Source organism: Vipera ursinii (genome assembly GCF_947247035.1).
Source record: "Vipera ursinii genome assembly, chromosome: 8".
NCBI classification, from domain to species: domain Eukaryota; kingdom Metazoa; phylum Chordata; class Lepidosauria; order Squamata; family Viperidae; genus Vipera; species Vipera ursinii.
The window spans coordinates 23,764,198-23,786,735 of NC_139519.1; positions in this window are offsets into that span (position 1 = coordinate 23,764,198).

The following is a 22,538-nucleotide window of genomic DNA, read 5'->3' on the forward strand; positions in this document are numbered from 1 at the left end:
GTGCTTTGTAATTGCATGAATAGCTCGAGGACGCATGGTGGAGTGCACCAATGCACCAAAACTCAGCAGTTCCACCAAGCCAACATTAAACACTAGTACAGTAGTGTTTTGTGGGGTCCTTGGTGCTCTTTGAACTTGCTTGTTTTCTTGCTTGTTATCCAACTAGGTATTGTCATCAGTGCTAGAAGGGAGTGGGGAGAGCAATTCCCCACCACCACCCCAGCAATGATGATGTTAGCTAGTTAGGTACTCAAACGTCTGCAAGAAAACAGTCACGCTCAAAAGAGCACCAAGGACCTCACAGCTGACTCCTGAGCTGCAAATATTCTCTTTTATGCTAGTTCATAAATTTGTGCTTCAGCAGCATTAGCAGGCTTTGTGCCAAGCAAACCAGTGTCTCTGCACACAGCTCCACACAGACGCTTGTATTGCCTGCCTGCAGTGTTCATAGAAGCCACCCATTCTCCCATCTGGATGATGCCAACTTTCCCGTAGCGAGACTTATTTAAAACAAAATGTACGATCTTGCCCAGTTGGCTGCCATTTCTGCATCCCCTTCTCTGTTGAATCCCTTCTTGCCTTTCTACCCTTCAGGCCTTTGTCAACCATCCAGTCTAAAATCTTACACACAGGAACGTGACTGGTTCTATACGCAGGACTCTCCGAGTCCCAATCAATCTATAGCATGAAATAAAATGCCTGCAATTAAGAAATAATAATAATAACCATGGAGGAATCTGGGTCAAAGCTTTGATCTGCTCAGGATCCAATGTGATAAAAATATGAGCGGCTACTCTAGGTTCAATCTGCATTTCTGAGTCTCCTCTTTTGATGCACAGTATAGCAAAACTATAGGCTGTAGTCTGGCAGAAGCCTCTGCTAATTGAGTAAAAACACAAAATTCCTACTTGCTCTGAAAAGTTCCCGCCTTCATGTCCGGACCTCTTAAATCTCCACATGTTGCCAACATCTGGTCCTCCTCATCTCCTCAGATTCTGCTGGAGAAGAGATTCATTGGCTTCCCCTGAGCACAGCTAATCGTATCCCCTGAAAGATTTGGTACAGTAACATATTTAAGGTATTTTTTTTGAGACTTCTGATCGGACCCAAGTTTTCAAAGCTCGAGGGATGAATTGATTGGAAAACCAGCTCCAAGTGGATAGCTACCGTTCCTATAGCCTCTGATGGCTAGCTGCTTTTGGAACCTGGGAGTTATAGTCTAGAATTTTGGAAGACACAAGGTGAATCAGCCCTGAGCTGGCTGCTCGAGGTTGCCATTCACAATCCTAATTTTTCCTCTCTGGAAATTATAGGGTGCAAGCAGCCAGAGTCACTTGTGAATGGTCTCAAACAGAAAATGTATTGTTAGATATTCCCTATTTATTGAACACGGCAAGACTCTCTTCTCACTGAGGAAGGTGGATAGTGCTATCCCAACCTTGGAATGGATTTAAATGCAATCTCAGATTTTCTTTCCAGAATTTTAATCCAGACCCAACATTGCTGAGGTTTCCAAATGGTTCTAAAGCCTCCGTATTGCAGAGCACATCTGGCAGATGTTTGGAAGAAGAGTTACTGTCTGGGTTTTCCCCATCCCAGCAATTTGATTTTCGTTATTGTATTTCATGAAGAGACCCTTCCCTCTCTTCTTTTAGCATCGTTTCTTTGCTTATTCCAGCAGGTTATTTGTTTTTGTTGTTTTTTTTTTAAAAAGCAGGCGAGAAGTTTGCTGGAGTTCTCCTTAAGGAGAAAATGAAACCCACCCTAAAAGTTGAGATCAGCTTCAAATCAAGAGCCTTGCTGGAAGGGAGCTTAGCTGCGGGGGGCGTTTTTTCCTATTTGTCCTTTAGGCAGAACAGATTCGGATTGCTACTGAATCCGAATCAGCAGTATTCAGAATCCGAACTTTATCAGAAGAATACTATTTGGGGAGCATTTTATGCACAGGAAGAAAAAGGCAGTGTAACTTGTCTGGAAAATAGACCGAGGTTTGATCCTCCTTCTGGATTCATGAACCAAAAATACAAGGTCCCATTGCAGGCAAAGCATCCGAAAAAGGTAGTCCTTGACTTACAACTCTTCATTTAGTGACCGTTCAAAGTTACGACCAGACTTTTAAAAAGTGACTTATGACCATTTTTCACACTTAACGACCATTGCAGCATGCCCATGGTCCCCCAAGATCAAAATTCAGGCGCTTGGCAGCTGACTCGTATTTACGATGGTGGCAGTATCCCGGGGGGGGAGGTGTCACGTGATCATATTTTTTTGCGATTTTCTGGCCAGCAAAGTCCATGGGGGAAGCCAGATTCACTTAAAGACCATGTTACTAACTGAATAGCTGCAGGGATTCACTTAAAGGTGGCCAGGATGGACGCAAAAGGGGGCATCGTAACAAAATGTCTCACTCAGCCACAAAAATGCTGGGCTCAATTCATTTAGCAACTGTTGGAAGTCAATAATAGCACTGGGGGAAAAATTATGATTGGTCCTCGAACTTGCGACCGTCATGGCATCCCCACGGTCACGTCAGAATTCGGACACTAGGCAAACCGGCATGTATTTATAACAGTTGCAGGATCCCAGGGTCACTTGATCACCATTTACGACCTTCCCAGCCGGCTTCTGGCAAGCCAAGTCAACGGGGGAAGCCAGTTTTGCTTAATGACCATGTTATTCACCTAACAGTTGGAGGGATTCATTTAACAAGTGCCTTGCTTAGCAATGGAAATTCTGGTCCCAGTTGCAGGTCGTAAGTCAAGGACTATCTGTGTGGTCTTTTGCAAGCAAGTGTGTATATAGTGCTTTTCAAAGATACGAGATATTCACGCAGTCCAAATAATTGCCAACAGATCAACCAGCTGCATTGTTGTTTTGATTTCTTTTCTACATTCTGATGTGTTCCCTTTCACTCAGATGAGTCTCTCTCTACCATGGTTCCCCAACCTGGGCAACTTTAAGACGTGTGGACTTCAACTCCCAGAATTCTCCAGGCCACCTGGCCTGGAGAATTCTGGGAGTTGAAGTCCTCGCGTCTTAAAGTTGCCCAGGTTGAGAAATGACGGTCTATGTAATTTTAACTTTCTTGTTCCCATTCATCACATTCCTGCTCTAATCAACCTTGTGGCACAAGAGAAATAAAAATATCCGTTGGGAGGGATGTGTTTTTCTGTGTTGTAAGTGCTTTTTTTGTAAAAAAAAAAACAAAAACAAAAAAAATGTGGAGAAGACAAATATTATAGATAGTGTAATAAATGAACTTGCTTTCATTCCTGGTTTTATTTTTTATTTTTAAATTTTTCCCAATGCTTTGTAATAATTTCTTTTTGGTTCCTTTGTTTATTTTATTTTTTTCCGGGGAGGGGGGTTTTCATTGGGAGCATTCACTCGCTTCACCGTCTTTTACTTGTACAAAGTCAAAGTTTTAAAAGAAAGAAAGAGAGAGAGAGAGAGAGAACAAGAAGAATGGTTCGACCGTGGAAAGAAGTGTACTTTTTTTTTAATAAATAAAGAATTTTAAAACAAGGACGCTGTTGACGGCCTTCTCTTTTTCATCTGGAAGTTTTAGAGGTTGCTCGTCGCCAGATTCTGTACGTTGGAGGGAATCTCTGCTGGATGTTCTTGATACGTACTGAGGAATACGAATAGAGAAAGAAATGGCTTGACAATCACTTCTATTTTCGCTTGGCTTGTAATTAACGAAAGCAGGTAGCCTGTGCAGGTAGTCCGCAACTTACAACAGTTAATTTCGTGACCGTTTGGACCTACAACACCACAAAAAAGAGTTGAGTTACAATCAGTGCTCGTAGGAAGGCAAAGCATCCTATACAGCAGAGTTCCCCAACTTTTATGGCTTTGTGGACGGGTGGAATAGAATAGAATAGAATAGAATAGAATAGAATAGAATAGAATAGAATAGAATAGAATAGAATAGAATAGAATAGAATAGAATAGAATAGAATAGAATAGAATAGAATAGAACAATGAATGGAATGGAAATAGAATAGAATAGAACAGAACAGAACAGAACAGAACAGAACAGAATAGAATAGAATAGAATAGAATAGAATAGAAAATAGAGTAGAGTAGAAAAAAATAGAATAAAATAGAAAATAGAGTAGAAAGAATAGAACAGATCAGAATAGAATATAGAGTACAGTAGAATAGAATAGAATAGAATAGAATAGAATAGAATAGAATCTAGAAGGGACCTTGGAGATCATCTAGTCCAACCCCCTGCTCAGGCAGGAAACCTTATACCATTTCAGTCAAATGTTTCCATCCCCCTCTTCTGCTGCCCTCTTTTAGCCACAGAATTGCTGCACAGAATTCCCTTCCCCTTGCAGAGGTTGCCTGGCAGAAGGCCTTCTGCGGCAGCAGGGAAGGGCAGAAAGGGGATCCTCCAGTCCCTGGATGGTGTCAATCTAAATTCTTCACAGCTGGCTCAGTCTGGCGAGTTCAGCTCGGAGAACAAAGACACACAGAGCTGGAGAGGAGAAGAGGGAGGGGAGGAAGCCACAGCTGCAGAGGGCCTGGCATGGCTGTCACAACCCGAGGGAATGTGTGTCTTTGTGTTCCCAGGCTTCTCTTTCGCGCTCTCAGTGATGGCTAAAGCCAAAAGAAGAGATCAGAGCCAACGGGGTTTTTTTTTCTTCTTATTTTTATTTTATTTTTGGGGAGATGCAGGAAGCTCTGTCTCCCAATTTTTCACCCCACCCCAGAACTAACCCGAAACAGGTGCAGATCCATCAGTGCCAGAGGAAAGCCAGTTGTTGCGAGCCTTCTCAGGTGATGCTGGCACTTAAGAGGGGGCTTTGCTCCCCCCCCCGGAGCTTTCCCCAGGGCAAAAGAAGAAGGCAAGTCACTTCTGGGGGCCACATGCTCCCCCCAAAAGGGGCCAGAGCTAGGCCAAAAACTAGAATTCATTTCACTTGCAGTCGAGTTTGATCTAGTCCTGAGAAGTCCCGTCTTTCATCATTTTCCCCTCCTCTCTCTTTAAACGTTACCAGGTAAGGATCCTTTTTGGAGATCCCCAAGGAATGTGGAGGATGCCTTTGGCAAACGGGTTCAAGGTCCTGGATTTGGCCATGGGACCAAAGTTATAGATCTGGCCCACTGCTAGCCACTCGCTCTTCCTTCTAATACAATAATCAGACATAATACTGACAGGGAGCCAACAAGCAAAACAATCAGAGACAGTAAAGGAGAATATTTGTAGCCCAAGAGTAAAATGAGGAGTCCTTGATGCTCTCTGGGCTGGGTTGTTTTTTTGTAAATGCTTCATTACCCAAACTAGGGAACATCGTCAGTGCTAGAAGGGAGTGGGGTTTGTGGAGAGGAGGAGGAGGATAGTGGGGTCCCTGGTGCTGTCTGAATTTGGTGGTTTTCTTGCAGACGTTTCATGAGCTGAGTAGGTAACATCATCAGTGCTAGAAAGGAGTGGGATTTGTGGAATGGAGAGGAGAAGGATCTGTGAGGTTTTTGATGCTCTCTGAGCTTGGTTGCTTTTTTTGCAGACGTTTCATTGCTTTTTTGCAATATATACCAATTATTACCAAATGACATGTTTCCAACTGTTTCAATGATTAATATAATCATGTATACAGAGTGTGTGTATGATGGTACTTAGTTTTGTGTTCACCAACTTTTATTAATAATACCTCAGCCTGTCTTAATCAGCCAGGGGGTTAGGCTGTAAAAGGTTATAAAGCGACTCTAACTGGGGGACAGAAACTGGGGCCTTCGCACAGAGTAGAATAGATCTAGACATCTCTATTGTGATTATGTGTCTGCACACGTAGCATAATAGTAGGGTTGGAGACAGTGCAGAAGACAGCAACCAAAATTATCAGGGAGTCCAAAAGTTTTCTTTATTTTGAAAAAAAGGCAACAATGTCTGGCACTCTTTAGCTTAGGAAAAACAAAAAGATGTCCAAGAAGAAAGGATTGAGACGGATAATATCATGCTGTGTATGGAGAAAATAGGGAATCTTCCCTTCCTTCCTTCCTTCCTTCCTTCCTTCCTTCCTTCCTTCCTTCCTTCCTTCCTTCCTTCCTTCCTTCCTTCCTTCCTTCCTTCCTTCCTTGTCTGAATTCTCAGACCAGGAATCTGACAAAACTGGAAGGCAATTGAGCATAGTAAAAAGAAACTACATTTCCACCCAACATGTAATTTAGCTGTGGAATTACGGGCAATGGCTATCAACAAAGATGGCTTTCAAAGTGAATTAGATACATTCCTGGAGGACAAGGCAAGGAAGGGTTCCCAGCCTTGAAGACTTCATGTGGCATCCAAGATAGGAGAAACACGGTGCCACGTAACTACAGCCAGAGTTGAGCATGCTGCATGCTTCCGGTTATAAGCATCCCAGGAGCATTGGTTTGGCCATCGTGAGAAACAAAATGCTGGCTTAAGACAGGCTTGGCTTGTTCCAATAGAGTTCTCTTTGCATTCTGTTGACATCTCTGCCAACGGGAAACCAGCATCCCACAATTAGAGAAGCTCAAACCCCACATCAGACTAGACGTCGCTCCTCCAGCAGCAGAAGAGATATAAAAAGCAACAATCTTTTTTTAGGAATTATTCCAGAGAGTATAAATGAAGAGAATCACAATTTATTGAGATATCAGCTGATGGCAGCAAGAATTAATTTGGCACAAAATTGGAAAAAGAGAATTGTTTTAGATGATACAAAATTGGGAGACCAAATGTGGAGAATATGAAGCAATGGAGAAATTGGATATATATATTCACAATAAAGGTTTATTCGAATTCAAGCAGGAATGGCTCCCTGGTATACAATGCATATTATACTCAGCAAGGCAAGCTGAGACATTCAGAATGGGGCTTTTGAAGAAAAAGGGAAGTTAATTAAAATCAACTGGGGGGAAAAAAGGGACTCCAGTAGATATAAGCAACAGCTATAAAAGCTTAAAGCAAAGTATAAATACCCAAATCGTAATTAATGACAGGGGGAGTTAAAGAAAGTTAAATCAAGAAAATGAGTGCAGTCTAGAATACTTTTTTTTTTTGAAACTAGCAGTCCTTGACTTATTGTCTAAGTATATTTATTTTTGTTTTATCATAAAAGGTCACAAAAAGGGAATCACGTGACCCCGGGACACGGCAACCGTCATAAATACAAGTCAGTTGCCAAGCGTCTGAATTTTGATCATGTGACGCAATGGAAAAATGGTCCTTTTTTCAGCGCCATTGTAATTTTGAACAGCCACTGTGAACTGTCCTGTATTTACTTCTTCCAGCTCTGCTTTTAAGCTCTTTCTGTCCGATGCTTATGCGCTGGGTAATTCAATAACAATTAAAAACTAATTCAAATCCTCCAAAGGCCTAGATGGCCAGCCCTTTGTTCCAGACATCAGAACAGCTATTAAAAAGGGGGCAGAGCTTTGATTGACATGTGCAGGCACCATTTTGACTTTTTTGACCTCACCCCTCCTCCCTGTGTCCCCGGCTGGAACACCCCCCCCCCCAGATGACAAGCCGGAGAGAAAGGCTCCGTGATGGGAAGAGACATCCGGGCGGATTCTAAGCCAGAAAGCAGAGGCGGGCCAGTCATTATCCAGGCAATTTAAGTTGCTCCTCAGCTGTCCAGAAGCTCAAAGCCGCTGCCAAGCCTGGGAGATTTATTTTATTTTATTTTATTTTTATTTATTTATTTTGCATTCTCCTCTTGTAACTCAGTTCGGTGAGCAAAGAACGAAGCAAAAAAAAAAGAAAAAGAAAAAGAAAAAAAAGATTGACATTTTTAAAAATTATTATTGAGAAGTGGGACACTAATTAAACAGGCATTATAGTTTGCTGAAGAGCCCCTTCCTGGGGTTACGCTGTCGTCCAATTAACCACATGCTTTGCTTTTTTTTCCCCAGAAAAAGAAAGTAGACAGCACAATGCATATTGAATAGTGTTATTAATACATTGCAACCGGGAAGCGTTCTATTTATTTAATTAATTTATTTATTTTTAAAATCTCATTTGAAGTGGAGCGTTCTAACACAGTAATGGAGGTTTTATAGCATTCGGTGACAGGCTGCCAATTATTTCTGACCTAAAATGTTTGCCAAGGACCTGCTGGGAAACATCACCTGAATGACAGAACAGGGTCTGGTTTCTCTGTCCCCATCCTTAGTTTGAGTAGCCCTTCGCCTCCAAGTTTGGCATCGAATCCCGGGAATGTGGACTTTCCTTTCTGCAGATTTTTTCAGATGGTTTCCTTGGCATTTTTCCAAGGGGAGCAGAGGAATTCAAAGGAGTTTCAGATTAACCCAGCGACGTAGGAGCATATCTTGAGAACCTGGGGGTTTGTTCTGGCCTGTGAAAGTCAGCTGTTACTGGAATTTAGTGTGAAAAATTACAAAAAGTTACACCCCCCCCAAAATGGTCATAATTAGAAACTTTTCTTTGGGTGCCTTCACGTTGGTGTTGACTCTTGCTTGGAGAAGGCCCTGCCGTTTTCATGACATGGTTTTGAAAGTGGTCCTCTTTCTTAGGGATTGCCTCCATCTTAGGGCTTGGAGAAAAGGACTGGGCCAAGGTCAATCAGCTGGCTTTGGGCCCAAGGTGGGACTAGAACTCCTTGTCACCTGGTGATTGGCTCAAAGTCACCCAGATGGCTTTCATGTCTAAGGTGAAACTAGAAATCACAGTCTCATGGTAATTAGCTCAAAGTCAACCAGCCTGCTTTCATGCTTAAGATGGGACTAGAACTCACCCTCTCCCAGTTTCTCGTCTGATGCCTTCCCCACTACCCCAAACTGGCTCTTGATTACAGACTAGGCTACCATAGGATAAATCCTCTGCATCCCTTTGGCTCTCCTTCTTTGGATTCACTCCAACCTGGTAAATAACCGGGGTGCAGATCCACAAATTAAATATGGCAGATGGGACTGCTCCCTGGTGATTTGCAATCGGTCCTGGCGCAAGGCAGGATGGAGACCTCCAAGTCAGGAAGAATTTCTCCTTTGAACAGAATAACCGCTTAAGGCCATTTGCAGCCAGGGCCCTGTTTAGCAAAGCCAGTGGGTTGATTTATTCAACTATCTTCCATCAGTTTGTAGGGACTGGAGAATTTAATCCACCAGGCTTTTGCTCCCACTGCGATAATGCGCCGTACCAAAGATTTTTTTTCCCTCTGCCTACTGATGCTCTGCCTCTATCAGGCAGTCACTCAAATAAAATAGCCTGAAAGGGGTAAAGAGAGTCAAACTGCATTCTGTCAGAAATAATTCCCCCCTCCCCATATTCACTGTCCGCCTAACTGCTAACAGGATTCCTACCTCGCCTCCAGAAGGAAGGGAGCAAAAGAGAGCCAGCCATATCCCCAAAATTTCTCCCTGCTTCTGGACCAGCTGCAGAAATCTTGATAAGGAATTCAGGTCAGAGTTTGCTGATCCCCAGCAAAATAGAGCATTAAAGAAGCTGGATTATCCAGTTCCAGTTTGTGTTCACACAAAGCCTGAATACACTTGAGCGGTGGCTGGAGTTGACTGTGCCCAGGCAATTAAGATTTATATAATAAATGTGCATCGATTGGTATTGATGTTGTTTGTGGATATTTTTTCCCAGAGAAGCACACACAAGGTTGTTTACAGCAATTGAAGCAGAAATATAAAACATTATGTTTAAAAATGAAGCAATTAAAGGCAACTAAATAAATCTTGGCCAAAGAGATGCAATGTTGCTATTTTTTATTTTATTTTATTTTGGGACTGTCAGGACAAAATCATCTCCCTGGGAAAAGCATTCCATAATTTGGGGACTATGAAGGAGAAGGAGAAGAAACAAATGTTCCTCAAAATTCATGATTTTAAGAAATGTGAACTTCAATTCCCAGAATTCCCTAGCTAGCAAGCCAACTGGGGAATTCTGGGAGTTGAAGTCCACATATCTATTTTTTTCCATATATATGGAAAAATTATTATACATTACTGAAAGTTTTACAAAGAGCATAATGGTTAACACAAATTAAGAAAACAAAAGCAGAAATGAAAAGAGAAAGAAAAAAAAGTGAAGGAAAAAATAAAAATAAACTTCCAATTTCCTTTGCAGCAAATATAATTACAATATTTTCTCTTACTCTGTGATTACAGAAAAAAGCTCATTCTTTTCTATTATCCAGATTTTTTTTCCTAATCAAAACCACAAATAAGTGCATTTTTCCCATTTTCTGCAAAAAGTTGATATTGTAAGAGGATTTCCATCAGCTATAAATGTGGATATTGTTTTTCCCTCTAATCAGAGAAATTATTGTATCCATCTACATAAGTTCCATCCTCTTCACCGGCATTTTTGTGTTGTGGGTATTGTAAAATCTTTCCACTTTTGAACATATAATAACAGTTGCCATGTCTGAAAACAATTTCCCACGATGGTTTTCTAGTTGCTTGTTCATTAATCCCAAAAGAAAAGGCTCCCTTTTCAACTGTATTTTAAACTTTAACCTTCCAGATTCTGAAATAATGTATTTGTACCCAATTTTTTTAGCTTTTTTTTACATGTTCACTAGGCATGATAAAAATGTCCCTTCATGTTGTTTGCAATTCCAGCAAAGATTCAGAATGTCTTTATACATTCTGGACATTTTCTGTGGTGACAAACACGAATGATACATCATTTTATAAAACTTCTGTTTAAATCTGGAAAATAATGTGATTTTCAATCTCTCTAACCGCATATTTTCCCCTTGGTCCAACTGTATACTATAGCCAAACTTTTGGGCCCATTTTATCATGCATTTTTCATTTGTTGTTCTTTTGTTTCCTATCTCAGCAAATGTTTATACGTTTTCCCAGATAACAAGTTAATCTTTAGTGCATCATTCTTTTCAAACTCACTTACTTTGTTCAAATCCATATCTTTTAATCCATTTTAAACTTTTCTATACACTCTAGTAAGAAAACCACTGCCAAGTATATCCTTGTTGACAAATCTTCTCTTGACTTCATTTTACAATCTCCTTGAGAGGATTTTAATACATCACAATAAGTTAACCATTAATTTCTACTTAACATTTCTCATCTATAAAATACTTATTGGGCTGAAAGCCACAAAGGCATTTTCAGGCAGAATCCAAATTTATATTTATTCCATATTCTAAGAATAACCCACCTGACATAACAATTTTTAAAATCTACACTTACTTAAAGTTTATCGTACCATAAATCCATGCCTACTGAATCTCAAATTGTGATCTTCTAGATCTAATAACCTTCTATTTCTTAACAACACCTCTTGACTTGTCCAAGAGGTTCCATCTTTGGTTATGGGAGGAGAGATGTTACCTCCCGTTGACAGGGTGCGCAATTTAGGCGTCCTCCTGGACTCACGACTCAGTTTTGAAGATCATATTGGAGTCATGGCCAGGGGGGCATTTGCCCAGGTTCGCCTGGTGCGCCAGTTGCGCCCCTATCTGGACCAAGATGCCCTATGTACAGTCACTCATGCACTCGTTACCTCTCGGATAGATTACTGCAATGCTCACTACATGCGGCTGCCCTTGAAGACCACCCGGAGGCTCCAGCTGGTGCAGAATGCGGCTGCACAGGTTGTGATGGGAGCATCCCGATACTCCCATATTACACCCCACCTGCATGAGCTGCATTGGTCACCGGTTGTCTTCCGGGTGAGATTTAAGGTGCTGGTACTTACCTTTAAAGCTCTACATGGCTTAGGCCCAGGATACTTGCAGGACCGTCTGCTGCCCGGGACGACTTCCCATCGCCCAGTGCGCTCACACAGAGAAGGCCTCCTCAGGGTGCAGTCGGCCAGACAATGTCGGCTGGCGACCCCCAGGGGGAGGGCCTTCTCTGTGGGAGCGCCAGCCCTGTGGAACCAGCTCCCCCCTGAGCTTCGGATGGCCCCGGATCTCCGGTCCTTTCGCCGCGACCTCAAAACTTTCCTTTTTCATCAGGCTGACCTGGATTGATGACGGGTTTTTAAAATGTTTTAATTTTTAATTGTTTAGTTAATTTATTTTGGGGCTGTTTATTTAATCTCTTTTAACTTTTGTTTTGTTGTTTTTATGGTTGTTAGCCGCCCTGAGTCCTTCGGGAGATAGGGCGGCATATAAGTCCAGTAAGTAAGTAAGTAAGTAAGTAAGTAAGTAAGTAAGTAAATAAATAAATAAATAAACAAACACCCAAACCAAACAGCTGGCAGAAAAATAAAATTTCACATATATGATAAGCTCAATCCTTGTCTTTCCTTCCCTTATTTTAATATCTTATATTTAACTTTTGATTTTCTCTCTCTCTCTCTTGCTATAGAAATGTAGATATATCCTTCTCCCATTGTTTAAATGGTATATCAGTTGTCAAAACAGGTATTGTCTGGAAAAAAAACATTCTAGGTAAAACATTCAATTTAATCACATATATTTTACCTAAAAATGACAATTGTAATTTGTTCCTTTTTGACAAGTCTTTTTAAACTTCATTCTACATCTTGACACAGTCATTTTGAAATAACCCACTATTCATATTTGTCACAGTTATGCCCAAATATTTTACCTTCTTCTCAGTCTTAAAACCTGCTAGGGACCCAAATTCTTTTAATTTACTCATCAAAAATCCAATCTCCTTTAAAAGGTCTGCCAAAATCAAGTCGTGTGCAAATGCTCTCCGCTTCTATGAATTTTTTTTAACCTTTGCTTCCATGATCCTCTTATTGTGTTGAATGCATCTTATTTAATCTTTGGCATACTATAGATGGCTCCTTCCAAAGGGATTCTAGGGTGGTTAAAAAAAATCAAGCTGATGCACTGCACATAAAAACCAAGCAAAGTTTCAGTCAATCCATCATGGCCACTACCTTGATTTTCTTTTGACCTCACCCTACAGACACACTGTCTGATTCCTGCCTGTTGTGTTTCAGTTGAGAACCATGATTAAACCCACCATAGATGCAGATCTCCAGATTGTTGGGGGCAATAAGCTGACTGTGTAATAATGCCGCTTGGGGGGGGGGCAAAAGCCCTAATAAGCAGGCATATACATAGAATGAAGGCTATCGCTAAGCACATTGGTTTGTGCTTAAATTGTAAGCCGCCCTGAGTCTTCGGAGAAGGGCGGGATATAAATGGGATTTTTAAAAAAAATATCTAACCAGGACTAGGCAATGCAGATGTATTTCCTTGGGGCATTGAGTAGGATTTGTGGGAGACACAATCCCAAACATCTGTAAGGCAGCCGCTTGCCTTGAACCAGATCATGTCCAGCATTCCTGGACCTCAAAATTCATCAGCAGGTGACCTTGTGCTGCTTTTCCATCCTCCCGCTGAAAAGAAAAAAGCATTTGTTCCACCTAAGGAATGTGTGTGAAATTTCAAGTAATTTCAAACACACTGCCACTCTCCGTAGAGGGGAACCATCTGACAGCTTCTGCTACGCTTGTTGAAGCCATTAGAACTTTGGAAAAAGGAACAACACACACACACACACACACACACACACACACACAGAGAGAGAGAGAGAGAGAGAGAGAGAGAGAGAGAGGCTCAATAGGGCACCTTCTTTCTTTGTGAGCCATCTTCAAATCTTGCCATCAGCTTTCATTTTAGACATGAAGAGCTCTTCTCGTTTCCCATGGATTCTCCTGACTTGATTGACTCTGTGGGTCTCCTGCCCTCCGCAGTGGGGCTTCCATTGTGCTCGATGGGACAGGAGAGTAAATATGTGTCACTGGAAATAGGAATATGAACCCTGCAGCTGCTTTTTCTGCAGATGGAATGTCATTGTTGGCAGGCTGCAGCGGCAGCAGAAGAAGAGAGAAAATGTTCCATCCAGCTGGGACAACCTATCCATTCGGATGCTTTCCGTGAAATGGCTGCAGGATGGGCCAAAGGCCCAGTGAACAACTGGGTTGCCTAATGTGCAACCCAGGCACTTCCAAAAGGAGATCCATAGGTCTCGGAGGTTGTTGCCTGCACAGGAACGTGCGAGGAACATTTCAAGGTGATGGTGCTGATAGTTGATGGTGTTTTTTTCATTGGAGCCAAAGGCTGGCAACCAACAGAAAAACTGAACTTTTTATGGTGCATAGAAGCCTCCTTTTTAACACCAGTGATTAGATTTGCAAGAGATTCAGGACAGAGCAAAGAAAATCCCCTTTTTGCAGAATTCATTAGAGTAGAGCCATAAACAGTTCACTGAGGGTTAATGCTAGGTGAGCAGGAGATCAAGAGGGGCCTGTGGAAGATTGACCCACAAGCTGGAACAGAACTGGGGAGTAAAGCAGTTAGGCTATAGATCTCATGTCACCTTATCCCCTACATAGCAACTATTGGAAGAGTAACAGGTGTAAGTAACACCTCTTGCATCACTCTAGGCTTGCCAACAATCTGCTGTAGTTGTGTTGCAGAAGAGCAACCTGCCAATTTTAGTGGTTAAGAGACATAGACTTGATCCCTGGGCTGCTGTTGGAGGAGGAGGAGGAGGAGGAGGAGGAGGAGGAGGAGGAGGAGGAGGAGGAGGAGGAGGAGGAGGAGAGCTCCCCACACCAAGCAGGGCTGAAAGGAGTAAATACACATCTACGTTTACGTGCCAAAAATTGGGTGGAGAGAAGCAGGCTTTTGGGAGAGGGAAAGGCACCTGAGTCCATCTCAGCCAACAGGGCTCCAGGGAAGCATCCTTCCTGCTCAAATTAATTGGAACAATTAGAATTATGGAAGAGAAAATCAAGTTGTCTCTCCGGTGTTTTTCACGCAATCCCAATAGTTTGTTCCCTTCCTGAAATTACATCCTGATTTTGCAGCTGCTGTTGATCCCAAGCTTTGAGAAGGCTTTCAGGCACAGTAGCTGAGATCAGAAAGGCTGCCGACTTGTTCAGCAGTGTGTGCAGGTGTGCCTTTTAAGGTGCCTTGAATTTATAAGGACGAGAGGTGGATCCTGGTTCTCATCTCTCCACTGAGAAACCCCTCGGGCTGCAGATATCTGTCAGCCCTTCTGTGTAGGACAGATCAGGAAACAGATTCTACCAAAAAAGAAATGCTGACGCTCAACTCTATTGATGAACTCAGAACTCAGAAGAACAGAGTTGGAAGGGACTTTGGAGGTCTTCTAGTCCACCCCCCTGCTCAAGCACAAGACCCTATACCATTTCAGACAAACAGTTGTCCAGTCTCTTCTTAAAGATCTCCAGTGATGGAGCACCCACAACTTCTGGCTAGTTCTTTGCTTTGGCACCTTCACCTCGATTTACAGGTCGAATTTCTACTTGGAGCTACTCTGATTTCTTCACCTGCTTAGATTTATGAACTTTCCTGCAAGTGGGGGGGGGGAGCATGCCATCCTGCCTCTCATTTGCTCCCAAGATGGCTAAAGGTAAAGGTAAAGGTTCCCCCACACATGCGTGTTAGTCGTTTCCGACTCTAGGAGCCGGTGCTCATCTCCGTTTCAAAGCCGAAGAGCCAGCGCTTGTCCGAGGACGTCTCCGTGGTCATGTGGCCGGCATGACTAGACGCCAAAGGCACACAGAACGCTGTCACCTTCCCACCGTAGTGGTCCCTATTTTTCTACTTGCATTTTCACGTGCTTTCGAACTGCTAGGTTGGCAGAAGCTGGGATGAGTAACAGGCGCTCACTCTGTTACGTGGCACTCGGGATTCGACCCGCCAAACTGCCAACCTTCTGATCAACAAGCTCAGCATCCTAACCCACTGAGCCACTGCGTCCCCCAAGATGGCTAGTAAAGGCCAATCCATCCTGGAGAAGACCTCTGCTTCACAACCAGAGTAATCTGCTACTGCAGTTTTTAATGCAGTCAAAAAGATCTTATCAAATTAGCCCAGTTGTCTGCTTAGGCCTGGCTGTTAAGTGAGCTGTCGCAAACCAGAAATGTCATTTAGGGAGAGAAAGGGTGGACCCAGACAGGGAGAGGAAACAGGCAGGGAAGAGTTGAAGATCAGTCTAGCATGCTGATATCTCTGGGCTGCTTCCATTCATCTTGATGACACTCGGTCCTGCAGGGTTGAGGGAGGGCTTGCAAGGCTGGGTCCAGGACAGAGGCTTGGGGGTAGTTAAGAATGACTTTGTAAGAAAGGAGCAAAAGATGGAACAGGTGCTTGGGGGGGAAAGCCAAAAAGTCTGAACTTGGAAAAGCATCTTATGTCCTACATGTTGTGGTGGGATGTAGTCTGGATTCCCAGAAGGGAGGCACTGCATTCCAGAGGACCAAGAGACAGGGAAGCTTAGATTGTCTGGTTGGGAGGAAGAGAGTTAAGACAGCTCTTCCCTAGCAATTCTCAGAGTGTATCCTTAATGATAGCAATAGCACTTAGACTTATATAGTGTCCCATGGTGCTTTACAGCCCTCTCTAAGCGGTTTACAGAGTCAGCCTGTTGCCCCCAACAATCTGGGTCCTCATTTTACTGACCTCAGAAGGATGGAAGGCTGAGTCAACCTTGAGCCCGTCAGGATCGAACTCCAGGTTGTGGGAAGAGTTTGCCTGCAATGCTGCCTTCTAACCACTGTGCCACCAGGTCCCCTAATCATGCAAGGTGTTTGCTTTAGTTTGGTAAGATTCTGTCTATAGGCGAGGAACAATAAGGGAAACTGCTTAGAAGAAACTCAATGTGTCTTTCTTGGGTTTTGGATCCTGACATACATTCGCGAGACAGTAAGTGTTCAAAGAAGGGAAGACAGGTCATCTTGCATCTATTAGCCCTACTAACTGGAAGGAGCCTTCACACAGAGAGGCGCTGCATCTTGAACCCCGGCAAAGCCACCAGAGAAGGCCATCTCTGTCCATCCTCACAGCCACGGTGCAGAGGGATCAGACGGAGTGGTGCTTCTGTTCCTAAGCATCCATTAAACCAAGCTGCTAAATCAGATTACTGGGAAAGCTGGACAAATCCCAGTGTTGGATTAATTATAAATAGAGTGATATTTACAGTCCAGGAAAAACCGACAGGGTTGCAGAAGTAACCCCTCAGTTCAAGGGATTGGACATTGAACTCTGATTAGCATGACCAGGTACATAGGACTGGGGGGGGGAGCTATCGCCCCAAAACATCTGGAAAGCATTAGCTCTGCCTAATCTGGGGTCAGAACAATCGGGTGCCGTATATCTTCAAGCCTGAAAACTTGAAGGTTGCACAAAACCCGTCCTTTCATCTCTGCAAGAAATGCCAACCTGGCCCTTGTTGAAAGGGAATGTAAAATGTCGGGATTGCAATCAGTATCCAGCATCAGGATCGGACTTAAGTACAAGTGAAATGGATGTAGAGAGGAACTCGCCAATGTCCTGAAGGGGCTACAGGTAGACCACGACAGCCGAGCCCAACATTTAGGTTGTTAAGTGAGGAATTTGTGGAGCGAGGTCTTGCCCCATTTTGCGACTTTTCTCGCCACATTCGTTAAGTGACTCACTGAAGTTGTTAAATTAGTCACACGGTTGTTAAGTGAATCTGGCTTCTCCTGTTGTTTTTGCCTGTCCAGGGGATACCATGACACAGCAATGGTCATAAATATGAACCAAGTGTCTGAATTTTTATCTCATGAGTATGGGGATGCTGCAGTGATCATGAGGGTGAAAAATGGTCCTGAGTCACTTTTTTCAGCGCCACTGTAACTTTGAACGGTCACTAGACAACTGTTGTAGGTCGAGGACTTGATTAAGATTGTTCTTCTTTGTCAGCAAGCTGCAAGAATCTGTTTCACTCAATGCAGACTTTTTCCGCCCTTTTTTCTTTAAACATGAGCAAGTGTTACGCAAAGAGCCACGGCTTTCTTGTGGATCCTTTCTTCGCCCTAACCCTCTTAAGACAATCCTGGATATTGCTGGGTAGCTTAGTTCCTTCCCACTCTCCTTCGCTATTATTTGCAGGTGATCAGATCTTTCTCCCCCCTCCCTTCTTCTGACTTTCCACTGCCCCCACTGCCCCCCCCTCCCAATTATCTTTCTCTTTCATCACCACTGGAGCTAGAAGTACAAAGTACCAATTAGCTGGTTTTCAACTTTAATTAGCTTGGAAGGTAGCGCAAATTAAATCCTTTTATCATGTGTTTCGAAATCCTTTCCCAGCAAACTCAGTCTGGCCCCCCAGCATCGTCTGACTTTACCAGGGAGGGGGGGGGAGCATGTTGGCAACCTTGGGCAAACCGCTACTCTTTTCCATTACCAAGCTGGGAAGCTGCCCATAATCAGCCCCACAGATAGCAGAGTGCAAAGATTTCTTAAATTCCCCCTCCTTCCTTTTAGATATTTGTGCTGCTTCTATTACCAAGAATGAAACGATTAGCTTTTTCAAGTGCTAATACTGTATAAAACCTTAAGGTCTGAGAAGGTTAAGAGAGAGGCAGAAAGCTACTCGCTGCAAAGCTTTTTGGCTGCCACCCCCTGTACTCATTTCAATCTCAGCAGCAGCCAAAAGCAAAATAGGGTTTCTGCCCCCTAAATAAAGAGGTTCCTGGAATAAAGCAAGCGCTAAATTTCAGCTCCAAATCTTAGGGTTTGATTCTGCAGCTACATTTACTTTTCAACTCCACTTAGACCTTATTTAGGAAACAAATATAATAGCCTGTCTTTCTGCCCCGGCCTCTCAAGAGGCCTCCCTGGAATATGAAATGATTAAAACAATTGCATCCAATAAAAAAAAACACAATAACACAGCTGCCGAAAGTTAAGGAAAGCACAGGCAGCAGACAACAAAGCAGCTGGGACGAGGCTATCACATCCATGAAATGAAACTCTGGTACGATGGTGATGATGATGGTGGTGATGATGCCATGATTATGGCGTCAAATTATTTGCTTTGGAAACTGGGTTCAAAATTGGATTGCACCATCAGGCTCCTGGGGAGATTTTCCCAGCCTTGCTTTCCTCAGGGAGCTGTTGGGGTAATTGCATGGGAGATGAGAGGAGCATGTGTTTCAATCTCTCAGGGGCTGCCCCAAAGAAGAGGGAGTCAAGCTCTTCTCCAAAGCCCCTGAGGGCAGGACGAGAAGCAATGGATGGAAACTCATCAAGGAGAGAAGCAACCTGGAACTAAGGAGGAATTTCCTGACAGGGAGAACAATTGATCAGTGGAACCCGTTTGCCAATTTGTTGTGGGTTCTCCAACCTTGGAGGTTTTTAAGAAGAGATTAGACGATCATTTGTCTGAAATGATGTAGGTTTTCTGCTTGAGCAGGGGGTCGGACTAGAAGACCTCCAAGGTGTCTTCTAACTCTGTTATTCTGTTATGTGTGTCTTCTCCGCCTCTTGAAAGGAAGGGATGCTCTCTGTTCATTTTGGTAGCAAAAAAGGTGAAATATAATCCAAGGAAGAAAATGTAAGCCAATTCTATCCAGTAAAAATGAAGTGGGCTGCCGATCATTCAAGCAGCTGATAGACCCGTTGCCTAGAATCCGGCAGGATCCCACTAAGCTTTGATTACAAGTCTTCCTTGAACCTGGTTTTCCTGCCCACCTGCACCATACCAGATCTCCTTCTGGCTGGTAGGAGAATGAGTGATGCAACTCTCAGCCCCTTTCTCCTCACATCTGCTGCAGCCGAGAAGGCTGTGTCATTCCATGATGGAGACCTGGATGGCCCTGTCCATCACTGGGCAGGCAGCTCTGTTTTGTAGGAAAGACAAAAGAGTCTTGCAGGGCCAGAAAAATAAAACAAGTCTGCAACCACAGCAAGGATGACAGTCTGGCGAGATGAAGATGTACAGGTGGCAGGATTGGGGAAAAGAGGATTGAGGAGCAGCGTCTGACCGGGGTGATCACAGAGGGAAATGTCAACACCTTAAAAAGCCAAAGAAGGATTATGGAAATTCTTATTCCTCCAGGTCATGGTTGTCCTTAAGGTGCTTTTTCAAAAGGCAATTGGACTTTCTTGGTTATTTTTTTTCTCAAAGACATTTCGCTTCTCATCCCAGATCTAGACCCATAACCAGCCATGATTATGCAGTTAGAATCAGCATGTTATCTTCCACAACCTGTTCTTAAACTGCGTATCAAAAACCAAAATTGGTATAATAATAGCCTCATATGCAGAGTTGGACAAACAATATTTCCTTCCTTCCTTCCTTCCTTCCTTCCTTCCTTCCTTCCTTCCTTCCTTCCTTCCTTCCTTCCTTCCTTCCCTTGGTAGATTGCAACACGTACATCAATGAAAAGTTAAAGCTAGATTGTTCTATTCCTCTTAGTACCTGTAGAATACTTAAAAGGAGAAGATAAGCAATGAAATTACATGATTAAAAGAAGCATAATTATTGCTAGTCACCATAATCATTCATTTGTTCATCTTCTTCTTTGTTGTTACAGATAAGCCGTTGCCCCAGAGGGGTCTAGGAGGTGTTTTGGGAATCCTGGGTGCTGTGATTGCTGCTCTTTTCATTATTGGTGGGGCTGTTACAGTCTTCATCATCTACAGAAGACAGAAGAAGAATCGGTCAGACACTGAAAATGACCTGTGAGTATCCACACCTCCATGTTAAACCTATTTCGGCGATCATTCTTTAAGAATATATGAAATGATAGGTAACAATAGCTAAGATTACTTCTGCATGGGAATTTATGGGAATGAAGGACTTTGGCATTCGAGGTGTACTGAACAGGAACAATTCAGAAACTGCAGCAATTGAGAAACAATTTGAACGAGATACATCGGAACACAGAGGAGTGCCAGCATCACCTCCAAGTATTCTTTAAAGCAGCCACTTCATATTTTTTTTCAGATTGAATGCAGCTGTCCTCTGAAATTTCAATGTGTTCCTGGGGAAAAAGATGTGGGTGTTTTAAAAAGTTGCATATAGGGACTCTGTTCAAAACCCTATATGCTCTGAAATACTTTTGGGGGAATGAATCCAGAACACAGCAGTAATGCTGAGTGGAAGAGAGTTGTCCATGATGCTGAAGATGCAACTTGTTGAACACAGTTCACACTGCTTCTTCATACAGGAGGATCCACCCATAATGTTATAGGGAGGTGCACTTCAGCTTACATTTCTATCTGCCTTGGCTCTTCACAGACTTTTTAGCAAACTGAAGAGCTGAACATCCTTGTTCCTGAAATGTGTTTCTCTCTTTCCCCCTCTTTCCCCTTCTCTTTCTCTCTCCCTCTCCCTCCCTCTCTCCCTCTCCCCCTCCCTCCCTCTCTCTGTTGTTCATTACTCTGTCAGTTTATGTCCATTTCTACCAGAATTGCATGGGTCCTTCTGAGCCATTTTCACTATAATGTCTTCAGAAATAACAATTCATAAAAAATGGGGAGATTTTTTTTCTCTCTCATTGGGAAAAAAATTACTAGGTTAGAAAAGAAAAGTCAAGCAATCAAACTGAAATCCCATTTCCTGGCAGTGGTTCATTTCCTGTTGGCCATACATAACGGCTCAAACTGTGATTTGTGCACTGGGTAAGTGCGAAAACGCTTTTGTTCAAAATTAACTTGGGCAAAAGATATTTTGGCTTGCAGCCAGGATTCCACCTGCTGTGGAATAAAGGGATCTCAACTTGCTTAGGCAAGAGCCTGCGAAATTTTGGCAATATATGGAGAACTTGAACTAAATTGCTGAAATCTCACCAGATTTTATAGTCTTGTAAGACTGAAATGGTATTGAATGTGGATTTAGCTAAAGCCTTTCTTGGATATCAAAGTTAGTTGATCAGAGTGGTTTGAGTCCTATTAACCAGCAAATTCAAGGTGTTGGTTATAACTTCTAAAGCCCTTTATGGCCTGAGTCAAGGCTATCTGAGGAACTGCATCACCCCAATGGGACTGGTCCACCTCACTTGCTCCAGCATAAGAGTTATGCTGATGACCCTGTTGGCCAAAGAACTTCAGAACTTCTCCTGTACTCCAGGAGAAGAGCCTCTTCTGTTGTGGCCCCTGACGTCTCTAACATGGTGCCTCTCAAGATGAGATCTTGCCCCACCTTCTTGGCCTTCCAAGAGGCCCTCAAAATCTGGCTCTGCCAATTGACCTGGGGCCCCAATGGGAGGTGTCCCATGTTGGAGGTAGGAAGTAGATTAGGAGAAGATCCCACTTCTAACCCATATATGCATTGATCCCTTTTCATCTAACTTTTGCTTAATTTTTTATAATTCTTATTGTTGAATGTTTCTAATGTTCTTATCATCTTATACAATGTTTTAATGTTGTTGTAAGCCACCCAGAGTCTCTTCACAGTGAGATGGGCAGCATGTAGATTTCATAAATAAGTGAATGAATAAATAAATAAGCATTGTCTGTCCAACTGGCCATTTTCCTTCCTACAGGATAGACCTCCCTTCTTCCCAGAAACCTGCTTCTCTGCCCCTCAGCCAGAACCAAGAAGTGAAAAGCCAACTGACTGCAGAGAATATCCAGGTATCTTCTGCCATTCGTAGAATTTCCTACCTATTTATTGATTCTATCCAGAATGTTTGGATCGGGTATCCAAAAGTTTATTTCCCAGCATGCCTCTTGAATTCAGAACAGTAGCCATTTCTAGAGTGAGTCTCCACATCTGGATATTAACCATGTGGTTGATCCCATGGTGAGGACACTGGGTTGGAGGTTAGCAAGCCTACATTCGAGGCCAAAGTGCTGCCC